The 20,717-nt window shown below is 52.5% G+C and overlaps 1 protein-coding gene across 2 annotated transcripts in view; it reads right to left on the reverse strand.

Annotated features, from left to right (window-relative positions):
* Positions 1-90: 90 nt before the first annotated feature.
* RBM19 (RNA binding motif protein 19) overlaps positions 91-20,717 on the reverse strand; it is a 168,962-nt gene continuing 148,335 nt past the window's right edge. Inside the window, exons 25-26 of one of the 2 annotated variants that reach the window (XR_008620506.1) lie at positions 1,064-1,219; positions 91-301 (exon numbers count right to left, since the gene is read on the reverse strand). The gene's annotated coding sequence lies outside the window, so the exon portion shown is untranslated. Of the gene's footprint in view, positions 302-1,063; positions 1,220-6,263; positions 13,179-20,717 lie in introns of those variants that run through there. The other variant, XM_034934590.3, reaches the window with a different exon arrangement.

Here is a 20,717-nt window from a genome sequence, read left to right on the forward strand (position 1 = left end):
CAAGAGTTTAGTGCGAATGCAACTAACCTTGCAGACAGTCACCAGCCCGCTTGCCTGGGGGAAGTGACCACTCACAAGGTACTTCGCGAAGGAGGCTGGTTTATTTATGCCGCTTTGTTTATTGTGCTGGTTGGGGAAGTCTAGCGGGAGAAGGTGAACCCGTGCATTCTCTGGGAGGCATTTTTCTGGTGACTGGTCTGTAAGCCCATTTCCAAAGAACACTGCATGAAAATGATCAGATGTGAAGACAGCCATCCTGCAACCACTCTACCCAAATGCTCGGGTGGGGCTCCTGTTACTACTGGCTCATTCAAAAGTTTGGGAGGTTAGGAAATAAAAAAGTTAAGCAAAGAGGAATGGAGACAGAACGAGAGGGAGAGAAGAGGAGAAAGAGAGAGAGAGAGAGAGGTGAGAAACGCAAGAACCCATCTGGACCATGCATCACATTGAAATTGCCCCGCATTAAAAATTCACCAGCCAGTGAATTTTCAAGGGATTTGTAGTAATTAGATGACAAAATGCTGGCAAATCTCAGGCTTGCCAAAGATGTTACTCAGGGGTCAAAGACTCGACACTTTCGGCTGGGTAATTTGTAAGTGTCAATCACTCGCAGCCATCAGAGAGGATGCAGCGATCTAACGGCTGCATTCTAACTAAGTCAGGCGAGCCCGCAGCCGGCCGGCTGCCAGCAAGCCCCCAGACCCCGCGGCCTGCCACTCTCTGCCCCGCTCCCGGCTCGGGCACAGACAGCGGCTGCGGCCTCGCCAGGGACTTGGAGCCAGGAGGGCCGACCTGAGTTTCCAACTTCTAGTTTGATTTGATCCCCCTTTATTCTTTTTTGAAAGCTGCGGAGGCTTGCCAGGAGTTGAACTTCCCACCTTCGTGGAGGACAAAGTTCCCTGTTGTGCTGGTGCCATCAAAGGGTGACATGGGGCTCTCTGCATTTGTGCAGGGTGGCCATTTCAGTGTCAAGGAGACTAGGTTCTCCTGCTTCGAGCTTCGTGATACTCAGCCCCTGGGACCTCAGTCTTCTGATCTGTGAAGTGGGGATAAGATGACTTACCTTGAAGGGTGGTGATGACTAAGGAGGGAGCCCGCGGCGCTCTCTGCCTACAAACTCTCGTTCACTCCATATCCATGTGCCTTTGTCCAAGCGTCGTTCTGGGCACTGGGGACTCAACAGAGACCAAGATAACACACCCCGCCCTCATGGAACATTCTAGTTGGGGAGGGAGGAGAAGCAATAAACAAATAAATATAAAGTATGTCAGAGGATGTTAAGTGCTAGGAAGAAAATCAAAGGAGTTGGGGACAGAGCGTGTTGGGGGTGGTATTTTACACAAGATGGAAGGGAAGGCCTCTCCGATGAGGCCACATCTGAGCAGAGACCTGGAGAAAAGAAGGGGACAGAGAGCATAAGGGACTGCAAGGTGGCCCTAGTGGCTGAAGTGGAGCAGACAATTCTAATCACAATGAGAATTGTTACCATGAGGCTGGAGACCACTGGGCAAAGGCAGCAGGGATATGGTGGGGGCTCGGCTCCAGAAGCCTTTGACACTTTGAAGCTTCAAGAAGCTGGACTCGTGTTGCCCAGCCTGATGACCCTGATAACCCCGATTCCAGAGCCCTATGAGGGCAGAGAAAGCATCCTGAGATGCCCACGTGTGGTGCCTGACCCTGTCTATGGGCCAGGGCTGACACTGGCGGGAGGGTCTCATTCCAGTTGCTGGCACTGATTGAAAGCGAGCTGCAAAGGGGACCAGTGAGCCTGAGGGGAAATTGATGCTGTCACAGCGGCAGCCGGCTGGGACTTCGTGGACCCCAGACCGGAAGCTGTTTGCAAGATGATGGCCCCGTTTTCTCCCTCCCTGCTCCGGCCCATCCGGGTATCTTCTGGAACTAACACTGACTTCAGAGTCAGATGGACAGGGGTGGGGAGTGGGGGTGGATGGGCCTGAAGCCTGAGGCCTGAGTCTGTGGTTTCTGAGCTGTATGACCCTGGGCAAGTCACCACACCTCTCTGAGCCTCAGTTGCTGCACCTGAAAAATGGGCATAAGAGCCTCCCTCACATGGTTATGGGCCAGCATTGTTAATGAGCATCTGGGGGAGGGCAGATTCTCAAAAGTAGCACTTCCAACCCCCCTATAACTAAAGATGATCACACCCCTGGCTATCACAATCAAAGCAAGAATTCTGCAGCTGAACCACACATTAGGGAAATGGACCAGGGGGCAAATTGCTGCTCTAAAAGATAAGGAGCTGCAATAGGATGTCTTTGTGCGGTTTGCTGTTCAGTTTGCAAAATAAATGTCCCAAAGTGGGATCTCTGTGCGGTGTCTTTTTTCGTATTTGGGGAATGCTTGTCTTGGAACCAGGGCCAGTGTTTGTAAATCACTTTCTCCTTTGAGTTCTTCCTGGCCATTTCATATTTTTGTGTGTGTGGTGGGGGCAGGGCACAGTGTGGGGTATATTTGCTTCCCCTCACCCCCCTCCTTCCTGGGCCTGGGTCTCCATCCCAGCCAGCCTTTGCTGCAGGTTTAACTGGGCTGTGAAACTACTCAAGGGGAAAATGAGAAACTACCCAGTGTTTCACGGGAGGCAACGGGCTGGGCCTTCCGAGCTCTGATGGCAAACCCTCTCCAGCCGCCAGCCATGGATGCAGAGAGCCCCTGGATTCCCTCCGACCAGGGGGCACGTGTTCCCTGCCCCCACTGAATCCTCGTGGTGCTTCCCCACATCAGGAAGGCAACAAGGCCCACTTGAGATGCAAATAAAAATTAGCAGCGGTGGCAAGCTGGCCCATCTATTCCCCATGGCCCCTCATGAATATCGCTCGTCTTTGCAGTTTAGATGGGGAAATTTCGAGCTGACCTGGCATCTGCTTAAGAATCGATGGGACCGAGAATAGGAATGTAAATAATAAGAACAGGCACCACGCCAGTGGTGGCTGTTTATTGAGCACTTACTATGTGTAGGCCCTGTGTTGAGGGGCCCTGGACAAGCTTCCTCCCGGTCATCCTCAGGGCAGCTGTAGCATGACTGTCACCTCATCAGCGAGGCCTTGCCTGGGTCCCGAGTGAGGGCGCTCCCTGACTGATGCGGTGCCTGCCCCTTGCTCTGACGACATTGCAGCACCCTCTGCCAGACATTACGTTCTGACTTGCGGAATGTCTGTCTCTGGGAGTGAGATGTGAGCTTCAGGGGGGCGGGGCTTTCTGTCTGTTCTCTTCACCGCGGTATCCCCAGTGCCTAGAACAGGGCTTGGCACTTAGGTGCCTTTCAATACACACTTACCAAATAAGTGGATCCCCACTTTATAGAGACGGAACGGGGGCCACGAGGATCCCAGGGGTAGGTGGGCAGGGCTGGATCTCGGCCACAGTGCAGGGCCATGGGCCACCTTCTGCCCACCCACTCCTGGACATGTCCTTTAGCATTTAACATTTGATCAGGAGAGGGGGCACTCACCCAACCTACACCCTATTTCCTCACAATTCAAACCTTTCCCCTCTGGCTGACTCACACCTTCCAGCAAAGGGCCGGGTGACCGCACAAGCTGGGAGAAGATGCTCAGAGTATGCTTTTGAAGCTCATCTCTCTCTCTTTTTTTTTTTTGAGATAGAGTCTTGCTCTGTCACCCAGGCTGGAGTGCAGTGGCAGGATCTCGGCTCACTGCAAACTCCACCTCCTGGGTTCACGCCATTCTCCTGCCTCAGTAGCTACTGTAGCTACTGAGCGCCGAGTAACTGGGACTACAGGCACCCGCCACCACGCCCAGCTAATTTTTTGTATTTTTAGTAGAGACGGCATTTCACCGTCAGGATGGTCTCACTCTCCTGACCTCGTGATCCACCCGCCTCGGCCTCCCAAAATGCTGGGATTACAGGTGTGAGCCACTGCGCCCGGCTGAAGCTCATCTCTTGATGGGCTCTGACTTCCATAGGCTGAGTGGTGCAGACAGAGGCCCCGCCCGCCGGGAGCCCCCTGCCAGGAGCACATGCAGGCGTGGAAGGGACCATCCCAAAGTTATGGTGTGCTGTGGTCAAGGGTGTAGGCCCTGGAGCCAGATTCCCTGACTTCTAAGCCTAGTCCTGCCACTTAGAAGCTGTGTGGTCTTGGGCACTCCACGACACCTCTCTGTGCCTTGTTTCCTTGTCTGGAAAAAGAGGAGAACGCTAGTATCTGTTTCAAAGGCTGAAAGAGTTCATTCACTTAGAAGACTTAGAACAGGGTCAGTGCTCATGGAATTCATGATCCAGAAGAACTGGATCCTCACACATGCCAGAGTGAAATGGAACATGGTGTGCCTGGGGTGTTTTTTTCTTTTTCTTTTCTTTTTGAGATGGAGTTTCACTCTTGTTGCCCAGGCTGGAGTGCAATGGCACGATCTCGGCTCACCACAACCTCCGCCTCCCGGGTTCAAGAGATTCTCCTGCCTCAGCCTCCCAAGTAGCCAGGCGCCCACCACCACGCCCAGCTAATTTTTGTATTCTTAGCAGATTCTCCATGTTGGTCAGGATGGTCTCGAACTCCCGACCTCAGGTGATCCGCCCTCCCCGGCCTTCCAAAGTGCTGGGATTACAGGCGCTGGGGTGTTTTTTTCAGGTGGGAGAAATGCCGCTTGTGTATTAGGGAAGGGAAACTGAGACTGATCAGTCCTGAGCTGCCCCCAGCCTGACCGTGTGCGGAAAACACTGCTCCGTCAGAGTCCCAGTGGTGCTGTCTCATTTTCCTGGGGCCACTCCAGGCCTAACACCCAGCCCGCTGTCAGCAGTGGCCTTGGGAAAGCCCTGATGCCTTGTCTCCCTGGGCCCCTCTGCACAAGACTTGACGTCATGTTCAAGATGTCCTGGCTGGAGGCGTCGACACCAACGCAGCTTGTCTGTGATGAAGGCAGACAACCTGCTCACCTGCCTCCCTGGGTTACAAGGCCTGCTGGTTTTGGCTGGGCACGGTGGCTCACGCCTGTAATCCCAGCACTTTGGGAGGCCAAGGCAGGCGGATCACTTGAGGTTAGGAGTTCAAGACCAGCCTGACCAACGTGGTGAGACGCCGTCTCTACTAAAAATACAACAACAAAAAAATTAGCCGGGCATGGTGGTGCACTCCCAGCTGCTTTGGAGGCTGAGGCACAACAATTGCTTGAACCTGGGAGGTGGAGGTTGCAGTGAGCTGAGATCAAAACACTGCACTCCGGCCTAGGCAACAGAGTGAGACTCTGTCTCAGAAACAAAAAACAAAACAAACCCCCAATCTGCTGGTTTTAAAACTACCTTTTATGTCATCCCACATCAGAAAAACAGGCAGTGTGGCTGGGGAGGGGGCCTAGAGGGCACTGAATCCATGTCCTGGCTACTGTTTGGATGAGTAAAGGCAGTGCCTGGTGCTTTCTGAAGGCCAAGGCTAAGCTCGGGATGACCACGGAACTATGTCTGTGGCTTGCTGTCGCCTTCCACATGCGGGTGCACACACAAACACACATGTCCAACGGGGCCCCAGGTATGCCCCGACCTCGGCATTCTCAATCCTCCATAATCTTTGGAACCGTCTGCTCCCCCACCAGCCTGTGGCTCCCCCTGTGACCAGGGGCTGTGTCCACCCTCTTCCCCATGGAAGCTAAGGCCAGGCCCAGCGGGGAATGGTGCTAGTCAATGTCTGTTCTGACGAATGAAGAAATGCACTAGGCTCTCTGTCACTGGCCTTCAGCTGGGGGTCCAGTCTTGGGGCTGGAAGTCAGAGACACCCGGCAGGAATGCCACGCCAGCTTATTCCAAGCTGTTTGGCGCTGAGAAGCCCCCGGAGCAGCCCTGTGCCTCAGTTTCCTCAACTGTAAAATGAGGGAGACAGCAGTACCCATGGGGCTGTGGGGAGGATTCCATAAAGGAGTGATGGATTCAATTTATCATTGAATCCCCAGGACCTCGAATTTAGCTCTCAAAGAAGGCTGGCTACCATCTTTAAGATGCAATCCCCAGCCCGAGAACCTGTCCAAGATGTGCCTGGATGGATGCAGTGTCTTCTGATTTGAGCCCCACGTTTCTCCCGTCCCTACTCTGGGTTGACCATTGTGCCTGATGGAAGGGAATCTTTTGAAGGCGCTGTCCTCTCCTGGAGCTGGGCTGCAGCAGACACCATGAGTGGGAGCATGCAGCTCCTTCTGGGAACCGATCGCGTCTTAATGGCTAGGGACACGAAGACGGCGCTGCACCAGGGAAATGAAGGATTCGGTATGATTGATTCTCTGCAAATCCCCCCATCAGCTCCTGCTGAAAACCCAACACTCCTTCCGGTGCGGGAGGGAAGGGGAAGTTCTCTCAGCCACCAGCAGCCTGCAGCTGGGGGCTGGAGGGAGAGGTCCAGTTTCCAGAGCCTTCCATTGCTTTCTCCAATGGGCAGGAGCACATGTCTGTATTTAAGACATCAGGTAAAGACTGACCCAGCCGGCTGAGGGGTACAGCGCCAGGTGGAGAGCACAGACCCCAGAATCAGGCCACCTGGTTCTAACCCTGGCTCAACCATGAGCTGTGTGGTCTTGAGCAAGTGACGGGCCCTCTCTGGGCTCCTGCTTCCTCTTGGGAGATAAGGATGGCAATAATGGTACCCATCTTGTGGGATGGCGTGCGGGTTGAATGAGTTAACCCATGGCTAGGACAATGATGACAATCACATGTCAGGGTAGTGGATGAACCAAGACTCCAATGGGGGAAGTGGAGGGAAGGAGGAAAGCGACCCTCATCCAATGCCCACGGTGTGCAGGGGGCTTTCTACCTCCCATTTCAGTCTCCTGGCCTCACCCTACAGATGGGGACGTGGCTCAGGGAGGCACAGTGCTTGCCTGAGTCACACAGCCGGGAGGTGACACACCCGGGTGCGCTCAGTTAATCCTCGGAGATGAGCGTTCCTCTCATGCCCGTTTTACAGAGGAGGAAACTGAGGCACAGAACAGCCCTGAGGTAACCGCCCTGAGGTCACAGAGCTTGTAAGCAGTAGAGGCAGATTTTCACCCAGCACTCTGGCTGGTTCCCATGAAACTGTACACAATTCAGACTTGCAGCTGGTTCTGCTCAGATTGAGCCTATTGCTCACAGGAAGTGCTCAGAACAGGGCTGGGTGCCACCCTCGACTCTCAGGGCCTCAAGCTCTCAGGGTGCTCTCTCTCCTGGACCATGGCCCCAGGAGTCTCACCCCTCCTGGAGCACTCTGCCCAGACAACTCATCTCTCCTGGGATCCCCAGTCGGACCCCACAACTGCAGAGAGAGGCACTGGCTCTCAGCCGGGACGGAGAAGAGACCCGCAGGGCTCTCAAGTTCCTGATGCCAACCAAAACACTAGGGTGGGCATCAGACATCTCTGAAAGGCTGCAGCCCTTTCCTCAGCCCTGCCTGGGACTGACAGCTGCCTCCTTCTACCCTGAGCAAGCCCATCAGCCCCTGGCCCCTCGTCACACTGCAGGGGTTTTTGAACCATTCCCTTGGGCTACACATGCTCTGTGCCAGGGCTTAAAGCCTGCTGCCGGTGAGGGGACCCCCGCTCCCCAGGCTGTTTGGCGGCCCCTCCAGTGAGCGAGCAGGTGACCACGGCCACCTTGTTGCCTGTGGCTCTGCTGTCGGGTTTTCCAATTCTGGTCACATCATGCCCACACCTGCCCGCCGCCCGCCGCTGCCACTCTCCTTCCCCAGACCCAGTTTGGGGTGAAAGCCTTGCTTATTAGTCAATCTGGATCTCACTTACTGTGAATTACCAGGCCTCATTGATATTCATGAGTCGTCACATCTGAAACCTCAGTCAGCTGCCATGTGACTCCCTGCCTCGGGGAGGAGGCCGGTCTGAGGACAGGGGCACCTGTGCAGCCCTGACCCAAGACGTCGGCCCCCAGATGGGGACAGTTCAGTGTCCTGGGAGCAGCCCCCGGCTGATGGTGTTCCATCCTGGGACTGGAGGCGCCAGCAGGGCTTTCCAGCAGGGCAGGTAATGGAGAAGAGGGGCTGGGGGCTGGGGTTGGAGGGCAGCCAGCAGCCACGCACTCAGTTCTCACTGCTGCACCTTTGCACAGGCCGCTCCTCCCTCCTGAACCTCCTCGTCCCTTTGCTCAGCTGCCTCCTATTCTCCCTTGACTGGAAAATCACTTCCTAGAGAAACCTGCTCATTGTCCCTCTGAAGGAGGCCCCCCAGCATCCTTCTCTCATGGCACCCTGCACTGTCCCCGCACACACACTACACAGGTGCCACTGGCTGTCATTTTAAGTCTGGATGTGTGGGGATGACTCCCATGGGGACCTGGATGTGGATCCCTGGCTTACCAACCAGTGCCTGGCACTGGGCAGCGTTAAGCAAAACTTGGTGGAATGAATGGTTTACGTGTTTCCTACAAACCAGGCACTCTGTGGTGGCTCAACACTCATCTCCTGGGTCTTCCTAACACCTCTGGGAAGGAATGGACACGTTATCCCTGTTTTCTGATGAGGAAGCAGATGCAGAGATGTGGGAATTGGGAAGGAGAATCCTGGCTGGGGTGATTTTCCAGCCTGTGCTTCCAGATTAAAGGGAGAAGCTTGACCTGTCACTCCTAAGGGACTGGGTTTTTCTTTTTTCTTTTCTTTTTTTTTTTTTTGAGACAAGAGTCTCACTGTGTTGCCCAGGCTGGAGTGCAGTGGTACGATCTCAGTCACTGCAACCTCCGCCTCCTGGGTTCAGGTGATTCTCCTGCCTCAGCCTCCCAAGTAGCTGAGACTATAGGCACCCACCACCATGCCCGGCTAATTTTTGTATTCTTAGTAGAGACAGGGTTTCACCATGTTAACCAGGCTGGTCTTGAACTCCCGACCTCAGGTGATCCACCCGCCTCAGCCTCTCAAAGTGCTAGGGTTACAGGCGTGAGCCACCATGGCTGGCCAGGGCCTGGGTTTCTTGGAAGCACTGGAATCGCATCTCGAGGGGCCAACGGCTTCTGCCCCAGAAGCCAGGACTCTCAGGCAAGATGCAATCAAAGTAAAAACAGCAATCAACTCAGAAAATACAAACGCTGACTGCACCCCTTCCCAGCCACCATCCCGCCTCGTTTTGAAAACTGCTTTACTGAGTTGGTTGGGTGGAGGGCGAGGGGAGAGGTATGAGTACACTATTCTTTTAAGTAGATCACCTACCTAACCACAGAGAAGAGAGACTGAAGAATCGGGACTGCTTTTAAGACACCAGGAAGTTAAAAATCTGGGCTTCTCTGGGCAGGAACAAGGACGAGTTGGTTTTTCATCTCCCCCCAGAAATGAGGCCGCCCCAGCTGGGTGGCAAGGCAGGGTGGGGCAGCTTGCCCCTGATTCAGGGCTCCACAGTGAGGGCAGGGAGGCCTAGGGAATTGGAGAGGAAGCAGAATGCAGAGAAATGAGGCTAAATCCAAAACTCAGATTTCTAAATTCAAAGGTTTCCCAGGGAAAACGGGGTTTGAAATGACTGAGTCTTGGGAACCAGAATGAACTAGATCCGGCTGTTGAAGAGCCCTGGGGGCACATTTTAAACTGGGGATGGGCACCATTTCCAATCCACACGGCGGCCAATCTGAGCAGGCCGGCAGAGCGAACGAACGTGTGGGCACGTGCAGGGTCTGCTACGGAGGAGGTGGGTGGGGGGAAGGAGGAGGGTCCGGTTTGCCATCTGCCCTGTCAGGGAAGGAGGGATTGGCCTTGAGCTGGCTGGGCTGGCTTCCCTTCCTTAAAGATGATTGGGACTGGAGGCTGCCTGGTCCGAGGGAACCTGTCAGTGACCTCTGGGTGGTCCTGGGATCCACCTGGCTGTGATGATCAAGCTGGTTGGACCACAGTGAGGGAGAAAGACAAAGAGCACAGACCATTTTGGTAGGAGGGAATTAATTCACTGGCCCACTCACACCCGGGGCTTGGGGAGCGCCATCTGGGTCCCTTGGCAGCACAAATACCCCTGAAGTCGGAAGACAACCATGGGTGAGGCTGAGCTCACCTGCTGGCCAGAACTTTCCTGGTTTTGGCAATGACAAGTCTCTGAATGCTCCGTTTCTCAAGGGGACAGTCTAGGGACTACCTGCACGCTAGCAAACACTTAGTGGGTGCCTCTCGCTTGTGGACGCTGCTGTGAATAAAGCATGGTTTCTGTCTTCAAATTGCTGGCAGCAGGGTGACAGAGCACACAGACTCTACAGTGCAGTGAGGGAAGTACCCTACAGCAGTGACAAGCCCTACAGAGGACCAGAGGGAGAGCACCTGTCTTGGGTGGTCAGTGGACTGCTCAGAGGAAGTGATGTCTAGACCTCAAGGATGAGCAGGTGGTAACTAGGGAAGTGGGGTGAGGGAAAGGGGAGAGGGAGGCTGTCCCACTAATCTAGGCAGCACATGGGGGCTGGCACAAAGATGGTGCCCAAGGAAAATGATGGATACAAGATATATTTAAGAGGTATGTGGGAGAGAGACTGTATTCATGGTCCCAGTTTTTTGTCCCTTTCCAGCCCATATCCATGCCTTCTGATAGACCCCTCCCTTGCTGACTTGAAGCTCCACCATGAGACTTGCTTTAACCAATGGGGCAAGTAGCAAACTTGGCACAAGAGGCTTTGAATAAACTCTTCCTCTCTGGCTCCTCTGCCTCACCCATGAAAAGATGCCTAGCCTGGCCATTTGGAGGATGAGAGAGCACTGAGTCAGTTCAGCCTGAAGCCAGGCCAGACAAGGAGACAGCTCTGAGATATAGAAGAGTCCAGCCAAGATCTGCAAAGCCACCTAATTAACCTGCAGCTGAGGGCAGAGGCGTGAATGACCAAGCTGGACAAAGACTGCCCACCTCACCTACAGACCCCTGAGCTAAATAAGCATGTAATGTTTTAAGCCACTGAGTCTTGTGATTGTTCATTAAGCAGCAACAGATAACTAATACAAGATGGAACTGGCAGAGCTTGTGTATGTAACAGGTATTTAAGGCTATGACTTTTCCTCTAGGCATAGCTTTAGCTGTCATCAGAACCATGAATGTTTCTATTACTGCTGTTTTTAGTAGATATTATGCAATTTCAGTGTATTTTTTGACTCAAGTTCTTTGAGAGTTCTAATTTATAAGAGCTTTTCTTTCCCCTGTTTTGATACAAATTTCTACTTTTATTGCATGTAGTCAAAGGATGTAATCAATATTATTTCCTCTTTCTGGAATGTATTGAGGTTTTCTTTGGTAGCCTTATAGATGGTGCTCTTTTATACATGTTCCCATGATTGTTTGAAAGGAGGTACATTACATTCTATGTTTACAGCAAAGAATCTGATTCCTGAAGGCAGAAAATATACATGTACACTTCACAATGGTGGATCCCAAACTGGGATACAGACAAATTGCAGGGGTGGGTTATATTTGCATTTTCACACTGATATAAAGAAATACCTGAGACTGGGTAATTCATAAAGAAAAGAGGTTTTAATTGGTTCATGGTTCCATGGGCTATACAGGAAGCATAGCAGCTTCTGCTCCTGGGGAGGCCTCAAGAAACTTACAATCATGGCAGAAGGTGAAGGGGAGGCAGGCACATCTTACGTGGCCAGAGCAGGAGGAAGAGACAGAGGTGGAAGGTGTTACATGCTTTTTTCTTTCTTTCTTTTTTTTCTTTTTCTGAGATGGAGTCTCACTCGGTCGCCCAGGTCGGAGGGCAGTGGTGCGATCTTGGCTCACTGCAACCTCCTCCTCCCAGGTTCAAGCAATTCTCCTGCCTCAGCCTCCCGAGAAGCTGGGACTACAGGCATGAGCCATCACGCCCAGTTAATTTTTGTATTTTTAGTAGAGACGGGGTTTCACCTTGTTGGCCAGGATGGTCTTGATCTCTTGACCTCGTGATCTGCCCACCTCAGCCTCCCAAAGTGCTGGGATTACAGGCAAGAGCCACCATGCACTTTTAAACAACCAGGTCCCATGAGAACTCACTCAGTATCATGAGAACGGCACCCAGGGAGACGGTGTTAAAGCATTCATGAGAAACCGCTCCCATGATTCAATCACCTCCTACCAGGCCCCACACTGGGGATTATTATTTGACATGAGACTTGGGGGACACAAATCCAAACCATATCATGGGGGTAGGGGAGAAGGTGCCTGGTTCAATACAGAGTCTTAAGACTCAACCTCATTAGTATTAATTCATTTGGTACAAGGAGGGCCTGGTAATTGGGATTTTACCCCCTTCCATCCCAACCATAGCCAGGTTCCTATGAACCAAAGAAAGTCACTGACTGTTCTTTGAATAACATTATGCTTTATCTTTGATTGTTTATTGCTTTCGTAGACAGAGAAAGGGCCCTTAAAGTCTCTTGACTCCTCCCACTAATAGCCTTGTGAATTTGGGCAAGGCATGCCATCTCTCTGCACCGGTTTCACTTGTCAAATGGGGACAACAACCCCATCAATTCTGGCTGTCGTGAGAACTCCCTGGCTTATAGTGCCTGGCCCAGAGTAAGGCTCAGTAATTGTGACCACTGCTGCTATGATGGCCTTGGATTCCCGTGTCTGTTCGTTAGGTTCCGATGCCGGAACTGGCTTTCAGACCTCTGCTTACAAGACAATGACCTTCTGTCTGTTGCAATGAGTTAGCATTTACAGTTGAAATGGGGCTCAGCACCCACCCACGTAGTCAGTCTTCAGCAAACCAGACATGTTTCTAGATTTTATATACATATGATGTAAGCTCACTCATTAAGCAAATATTCTTTAGCTCAGACTAAGTGTCCTGTGCTGTGCGGCTGCAAGTCATGGTCCCGCCTGAAGGCAGCCTTGCCCTCAGCTGAACCCTGTCCCCGAGATGCCTTCTCTACCTATTCCCATTCCCTGCAACTCACTCCAGGCCCCCTGGAGTGGTACCTGCCCCACTCTCAGGAACATGCTTTGAAGTTATGCTTTCATAGTTCAGAGTCCACAAGTCTGAAATCCAGGTGTGAGCAGGGCTATGCTCCCCTGGAGGCTCTAGAGGATACTTCCTCGGCCGTTCCAGCTTCTGGTGGCTCCTGGTGTTCCTGGCCTTGGCTGCCTCGCTCTGGCCTCTGCCTTCTCTACCCATCATCAGAACCTACCCACTCTGCTACAACCACGGCTTCAAAGTCAGCCAGGGAGAGAACAGGTCGGGCTTCGTGGGGTGAGGGTGTTGTTTCTGCAGAGGTGATGGAGGGCCGGCCACAAGGTTATCTACAAAAGTAACCAGAAGGTCCGCTAGAGGAATGCTTTTCCTGGGAGTGTGGGCTGCGGGGGCGTGTCCCTGAGTGTCAGGGTGTGGAGGGAGAGGAGGTGGCAGCTTCACAGGCAGCTGGGCATGGCTGCTCTCCTGCTCTTGGACCTTCAGGGGCTCTCTGCTGCCCTCAGGGTAAGTCCACCTCTCAGGGTAGCCCCTACTCACCTCCTGGGACACAGTTTAGAAGCCACGTCTTTTGGGAAGCCCTTCCCACCCTTCCTTTGGACACCTGCCCCACTTCTCCTTTGGCACCATGACCACCTGTTACTTAGCCATCTCCCAACAGACTGTGAACTTTCACAGCAGCAGTGAGCCTACTGTGTTGTATGTTTGTTTGTTTTTGAGGCAGAGTCTCGCTCTGTCGCCCAGGCTGGAGTGCAGTGGTGCCATCTCAGCTCATTGCAACCTCCACCTCCCGGGCTCAAGTGATTCTCGTGCCTCCTGAGTAGCTGGGACTACAGGCGCCCGCCTCATACAAAAAATGCCCAGCTCATTTTTTGTATTTTTAGTAGAGACGGGGTTTTGCCATGTTGGCTAGACTGGTCTTGAACTCCTGGACCTCAAGTGATCCACCCGCCTCAACCTCCCAAACTGCTGGGATTACAGGCGTGAGCCACAGCGCCCAGCTAAGTTATGTATTTTAGTAGAGATGGGGTTTCACCATGTTGGCCAAGCTGGTCTCAAACTCCTGACCTCAAGTGATCTGCCCGCCTCAGCCTCTCAAAGTGCTGGGATTACAGGCGTGAGTCACCGGGCCTGGCTGATCCTGCTGTGTTGATTGCTGGATCCCTGGTCGCCAGTTCAGGGCTGGCCAATAGGAGGTGCTCATTAAATGCTTGTAGAGCAAGGAAAGGGGACTCAGATGGTCTGCAGAGGGTTGAATGGTGACCTCCCCCAAAATATACGTCCACCTGGAACCTGTAAATATGACCTTATTTGGGAAAAAAGGGTCTTTGTACATATAACTAACGATCTTGAGATGAGATTATAGGTGCCAACTGTCCTCAGAAGAGAAAGGCAGGCTGGGCGTGGTGGCTCAGGCCTGTAATCCCAACACTTTGGGAAGCTGAGGCGGGTGGATCACCTGAGGCCAGGAGTTCAAGATCAGCCTGGCCAATGGTGAAACCTTGTCTCTACTAAAAATACAAAAATTAGTTGGGCGTGGTGGCGGGCACCTGTAATCTCAGCTACTCGGGAGGCAGAGGTTTCAGCGAGCCGAGATCGTGCCATTGCACTCCAGTGTGGGTGACGGAGCAAGACTGTCTCAAAAATAAGTTGAGCAAGGATCCTCCCCTAGAGCCTTCGGAGGGAGCACGGCCCTGCCCACACCTGGATTTCAGACCTGTGGACTCTGGAACTGTGAGAGCACAACTTTCTGTTGCTTTAAGCCCCCCAGTTTGAGGTATTTTGTTACAGCAGTCACAGGAATTAACATACTGCCCTATCAGAGAAAGCCTTTCTGAAGATCTGCAGAAAAGAAGGACGTTAGGGAAAAGCCAGCCTCTGTGTAGGCAACACCCCGAGGGTGCACCTGGTCAGACACGAGTGAATCTACACATGGGGCGAACTTGATGCCTTATTCCCCCGGCCCCCAAAATTGGCATTTTGTCTTAATGTGTAAGCAACAAGATCCACATGTTACTTTGGAGTTTTTCACTGACAACCAGCACTAGTGTCTAACACAGTGGGTTAAGAAAAGTGGGTTAACTTTTCTTGGTTTAAGAATGTGATGAGGCCAGGCATAGTGGCTCACACCTGTAATGCCAGAACTTTGGGAAGCCACGGCAGGAGGATTGCTTGAGCCCAGGAGTTTGAGGCCAGCCTGGGCAACATAGGGAGACCCCTTCCCTAAAAAAAATTAAAAAATTAGCCGAGCATGGTGGTGCATGCCTGTAGTCCCAGCTACTCAGAAGGCTGAGGCAAGAGGATGACTTGAGCCTGGGGGGTTGAGGCTGCAGTGAGCCATGATCACACTACTGCACTCCGGCCTGGGTGACACAGCAAGACCCTGTCTCTAAACAAAAAAAAAAGAAAAAAAAAACCCAAAAAATCTGATGAACACATTAGATTCATGAGTCTTTTTCTTTTTTCTTTAAAATACTTTAAGTTCTGGGATACATATGCAGAAAGTGCAGGTTTGTCACATAGGCATACATGTGCCATGGTGGTTTGCTGCACCCATCAACCCACCATCTACATTAGGTATTTCTCCTAATGCTATCCCTCCCTTAGCCCTCCACCCCCGACAGGTCCTGGTGTGTGATGTTCCCTTCCCTGTGTCCATGTGTCCTCATTGGTCAACTCCCACTTATGAGTGAGAACATGTGGTGTTTGGTTTTCTGTTCCTGTGTTATTTGGCTGAGAATGCTGGTTTCCAGCTTCATCCATGTCCCTGCAAAGGACGTGAACTCATTCTTTTTTACGGCTGTGATACATGAGTCTTTAAACAATGCTTATGTGGGGTTAGGTTCTAACGTCAGCTCAAAAGGTGGAAATCAAGGACAGTCAAATTGACCTTGAAAATGCCCTGGGAAGACCCCAGGCAGCACCCAACCATCAGTGGCTGAGGCTGCTGGCTGCCCCCAGCATTTGTTTTCCCACTTCCTGTAGAAGGAGGGACTGTATGTTTTGGGGAGCATACGGCTGCCCAAGAGAAAGACCACTTCCCAGCATCTCTTGCAGCTAGGCTCAACCAGGTGACCATATTCTGGTCAAAGTGACGTGAGAATGCCCAGGCTGTGTCCTTGAAGGGCAGGGCAAGCCCTCTTTTTCCTCCCCACTCCCAGTGACTGGGTGGTGGCAGCACAGCGGGGTGCTGTCTGGGCCATGGAGGCGTGTCAGAGTGACAGTTCAGAGGGGCTGGGCCCCTGCTGCTGTCAGACCAGGCCTGTTCACCTTCCAACTGTCATGTGACAGAAATCCACCTCCATCTCATTTAAGCCCACTAATGTCTGGGTCTGTCACAGGAACCAACACATTCCCTGACCTATATATATACACTGTTGCTCTGGGAGGCGAACACAGCAGGCTGTCCCCTAGCACTGGGGCAGCTGCTGTTCTTTGGTTGAGCATTGGGTGAAGTTGTTGACTTGTGTTCAGGGTTCACAAAATACTTCGCAGCTCACAACGATCACAGTGAGATGCTTACACTATGAGGGTTGGGCAACTGAGCCTAGGAATATAAAATCCTGGGAGGTGGAGGGGTTAAGGGTGCTGGACTCCTCAGCCCCATATCTCAGCATCTCTGGGGAATGCAGTCTGAGAATTGTTCATGGGACGCAGTGTTTCCTGCTATCCCTTGCACGGACTGCCACATATCCAGCTTCCTGTCCTCTTCCACAAAGCCAGAGGGGAAGGAGAGGAGGGTCTTTGACTTTGGAGCCACAGCCTGGGAAAGGGGACTGCCTTCTTTCTGGAACATCGGCCACAGGCTGCTCCCCTCCTTTCCTGGAGCCTCAGTTTCCTCATCTGTGCCATGGCAGTGACAGCCCCTGCCTAGTGACTCAGCTCCCACCTGCGTTAAGTGCTTTGTAAACTGCAGGTGTACAAGGTGGCAGCGATGTTATCGCCTGGAATCTTTTTGGGGACCAGGAGAAGGGAGGGCTCCTGACAGTTTCCAGGAAAGGCAGGAGCAGCTGCTATCCAGAAATCTGCACAACAAAATGTCTGCTATTGGCCTAAGCCCAAGGATGGGACATGGTGGCCCCAGTGGACCGCTTCCATGAAATCTGCAATTATGGGGAAGTGGGGCTTATTAAGGAAGCTGGAGGGGAATGCGGCCCTGGCTTCTAGCAATGCTATAATTAGATTGCAGGGCCCCTTTTACTTTGCTGACGATCCAGAAGGCCTTGGCCCGGGGCTTGTGCTGAAATACCCTGGCCTCCTGGGCAGCGGGTGATGGCCCAAGCCTGTCGGGGTGCAGGAGGACACTGCCTTTATGTTGGGGGGATGGGGTAACAACAGCTGAGGCTTGTGTAGTGCTCATGTGGGGCCGGCGCCATTCTCAGCCTTCACTTCATCCTGGCATCTGCAGGAGTCTGTCCTGTTCTCAGTTCACAGGTGAGAACACAGGCACAGAGAGGTCAAGGAGGTTGCTCAAGGTCACATTGTGGCTAAGTGGCAAAGTAGTAAAGAAGGGACATGAATGATTGAAATCAGGGGTCGCCAAACCACAGCTCGTTTTTTTTTTTTTTCCTGCTACTGTTGCCTGGTCTTGTCAATAAAGTTTTACTCAGCACATGTGCCGAGGCAGCATGGCAGAGGTGAAAGAGCCGGAACGGGGAATTCTGCCACAGTGTGACCTTGTAGAAGACACTCTGGGCTTTCTAATCTGTAAAATGATGGGGGTTTGCTTTAGATCGGGGTCACCACACTTGATGCAAAGGGCCAGATGGTAAATATTTTAGGCTTTGCAGGTCATAAGGTCTCTGTTGCTACTCAACTCTGCTACATGCAGCAACTATTGACAATATGTAAACTAATGGGCATGGCTGTATTCCAATAAAACTTTATTTACAAAACCAGGCAACAGCAGCACACAAAAAAAAGAGGGCCATGGTTTGCCAACCCCTGATTTCGATCATTCACGTCACTTCTTTACTACTTTGCCTTACGAAATTCATGTTTTTAATACTTTTCTTTATACGAATTCACTGGTATTCCTTAGAGCTTAGCAACACCATAGGTTTGATGACCTAAACAAACACAGGTTTGTATTTGTGGCATACATGTGAAAATAAACTTGTGAGTTAAAAATTAAAAAGAAAAGTGTGTGGGCCACCTAAACCATCTCCTGAAGCACAGAGGTCCATGCTCTGTGCTTTGGGAGACATTTTTTAGTTCAATATATTTTTTTTTCGAGATGGAGTCTCACTCTGTCGTCCAGGCTGGAGAGCAGTGGCACGATCTCGGCTCACTGCAACCTCTACCTCCCGGGTTCAAGTGATTCTCGTGCCTCAGCCTCCCGAGTAGCTGGGACTACAGGCATGTGCCACCATGCCCGGCTAATTTTTTATATTTTTAGTAGAGATGGGGTTTCACCATGTTAGCCAGGATGGTCTCCATCTCCTGACTTTGCGATGACCCACCTTGGCCTCCCAAAGTGCTGGGATTACAGGCGTGAGCCACCGCGCCAGGCCTAGGTCAGTGTTTTTCAAATCACTGAGGTGTTGAGGGGGAAGAGGAGTCTGGGTGGGGGAGGTCAGGCCTGTACCCTGACTTGGAACAAAGCAGTTTTGCTTAATCTGTTTAAGACATTTGTTTGGGAAACGGGTTCTGGGGCCAAAGGAGTTTGGAACCATCTGGAAGTGGCTTCAAAATGAACTTGAGGCCCGTGCAGTGGCTCATGCCTGTAATCCCAGCACTTTGGGAGGACGAGGCGGGAGGATTACCTGAGGTCAGGAGTTCATGACCAGTCTGGCCAACATGGCAAAACCTCACCTCTACTAAAGATACAAAACTTAGCCAGGCATGGTGGTGCATGCCTGTAATCTCAGCTACTTGGGAGGATGAAGTGGGAGGACTGCTTGAACCCAGAGAGGCAGGGGCTGCAGTGAGCCAAGATCGCGCCACTGCACTCCAGGCTGGGCGACAGAGTGAGACTCCATCTCAAAAAAAAATAAAAAATAAAAAAATTAACTTGAAGCGTTGAAGCTATGAGATTTCCCAGTCTGTCTACACGGGGCTGTTAGTTCCCATGCTGACTCTTAGATTTCTTTTTTTTTCCCTTTTTTTTTTGGGAGACAGCATCTCACTCCATTGCCCAGGCTGGAGTGCGATGGTGTGATCATGGCTCACTGCAGCCTCGACCTCCTGGGCTCAAGTGATCCTCCCACCTCAGCCTCCTGAGTAGCTGGGACCACAGGCCCACACTACCACAGCCGGCTAATGTTAAAAATTATTTGTAGAGATGGGGGTCTCCCTATGTTGCCCAGGCTGGTCTCGAACTCCTGGCCTCAAAGCGATCCTCCCACCTCAGCCTCCCAAAGTGCTGGGATTACAAGAGTGAAGCACCGAGGCTGGCCCCTTTTAGATTTCTTAACCAAAGAAGGATAATTTCCTGTTATACCTTGGTCCAACCCTCTCTCAACCTGAGATACGTATCCTCTGGTGTGTTCTCTACCTCTTAGCAGTCAACAGCTTACCGAGTTTAAAGCCAGTTCCTGCTTCCCTCCAAGCCAGCTCTTCCTGCAATGGTCTCAGCGCACACTAGCTTCCTTCTTCCCACTGCTTGGGCTGGAGCCAGGGCGCTAGCCTTGGTTGTACACACCCCACAGCCAAACCTTTAGGCCACTGGCTGCATTTTCAGTCTGTCTACAGGCTTGGGCCACCTCACCCCTCCACTGCCACCTGCCTGCTCTGAGTCACCACCTCCCTGCTCTCCTGGCCACTGCGATGGCTTCTGAACACCTGTCCCTGCTTCAGTCCTTGACCTTCTGCTATTGATCCTTAACATGGTGGCAGACTGGGCCGGCTCTGCTCCCCTCCACAGGCCCAGACTTGACACCCAAGCCTGAGCCGGGTTGGCAGGCCCCTGCCCACTCTCCCTGGCTTTTTCTGGGGCCCGGGCTGTCCCCCTCACTCTCCCTTGAGCACACAGAGCTGTCCCCTTCCTCCCAGCTCTGCTCACATGCCACCTCCTCAGGGAGCCCTTCCTTGACCCTGCCAGACATCCCCAGAGAGAACCGAGCCTCAGCAGTGCCAGGGAAGCAATCCTCCACCCACTCATGTCTGGGTCTCCCCACATTTGACTACCAGCTCCTCGAGGCCAGGGAGTCTTATCTGCTGTGTCAACTCCTGCATTCCCAGCATCATGGCCATGCCTGGTGCACATAAGCTCAACACACATTTGCTGGGTGTTTCAGGTTTGAACCTCTCCCTTGCGCTCCTGGTCTGTATGAGCCCTGGAGGATGAAGCCAAGGACTCAGTCCTTGGAAGCCAACTGTCCTGAAGGTGGTCTCAGGGCTGCCCCCATCACCCCACTCTACCCTGAAAACCTATGATGCCTGGTCAATGCCTGGCACTGTCTGTCCACAGCCATAATGAGCTGCCACGCATGCCCACTGGTCCGGCACTGATGGCATTTGATATTTAAAAACAAAACAAAAAACACACTGGGGGTTCCATGGCAAGCAGGAGCTGAATAGGAGAACCTCACTGGGGGTGAGGAGAGAGAGCCCTTCACCCACACCGCCTTGAGGACAGGGCTCGAGTCGGCACACATTGGGCCTGCTCTTGCTGCCTTGAGGATAAGGCTCGAGCTGGCACACATTGGGCCTGCTCTTGCTGCCTTGAGGATAAGGCTCGAGCTGGCACACATTGGGCCTGCTCTTGCTGCCTTGAGGATAAGGCTCGAGCTGGCACACATTGGGCCTGCCCTCGCTGTAAAGAGGAGACAGCAGTTCAGGCCCTGCAGCAGGAGCGAGAGCACAGGGTGCGCCTCTGAAGCCCGGCATAGGGCCGGGCCCCCTGCATGTGGGAACTGCCCTCACTGCTC

This window comes from Pan paniscus, chromosome 10, assembly GCF_029289425.2.
Source record: "Pan paniscus chromosome 10, NHGRI_mPanPan1-v2.0_pri, whole genome shotgun sequence".
NCBI lineage: Eukaryota > Metazoa > Chordata > Mammalia > Primates > Hominidae > Pan > Pan paniscus.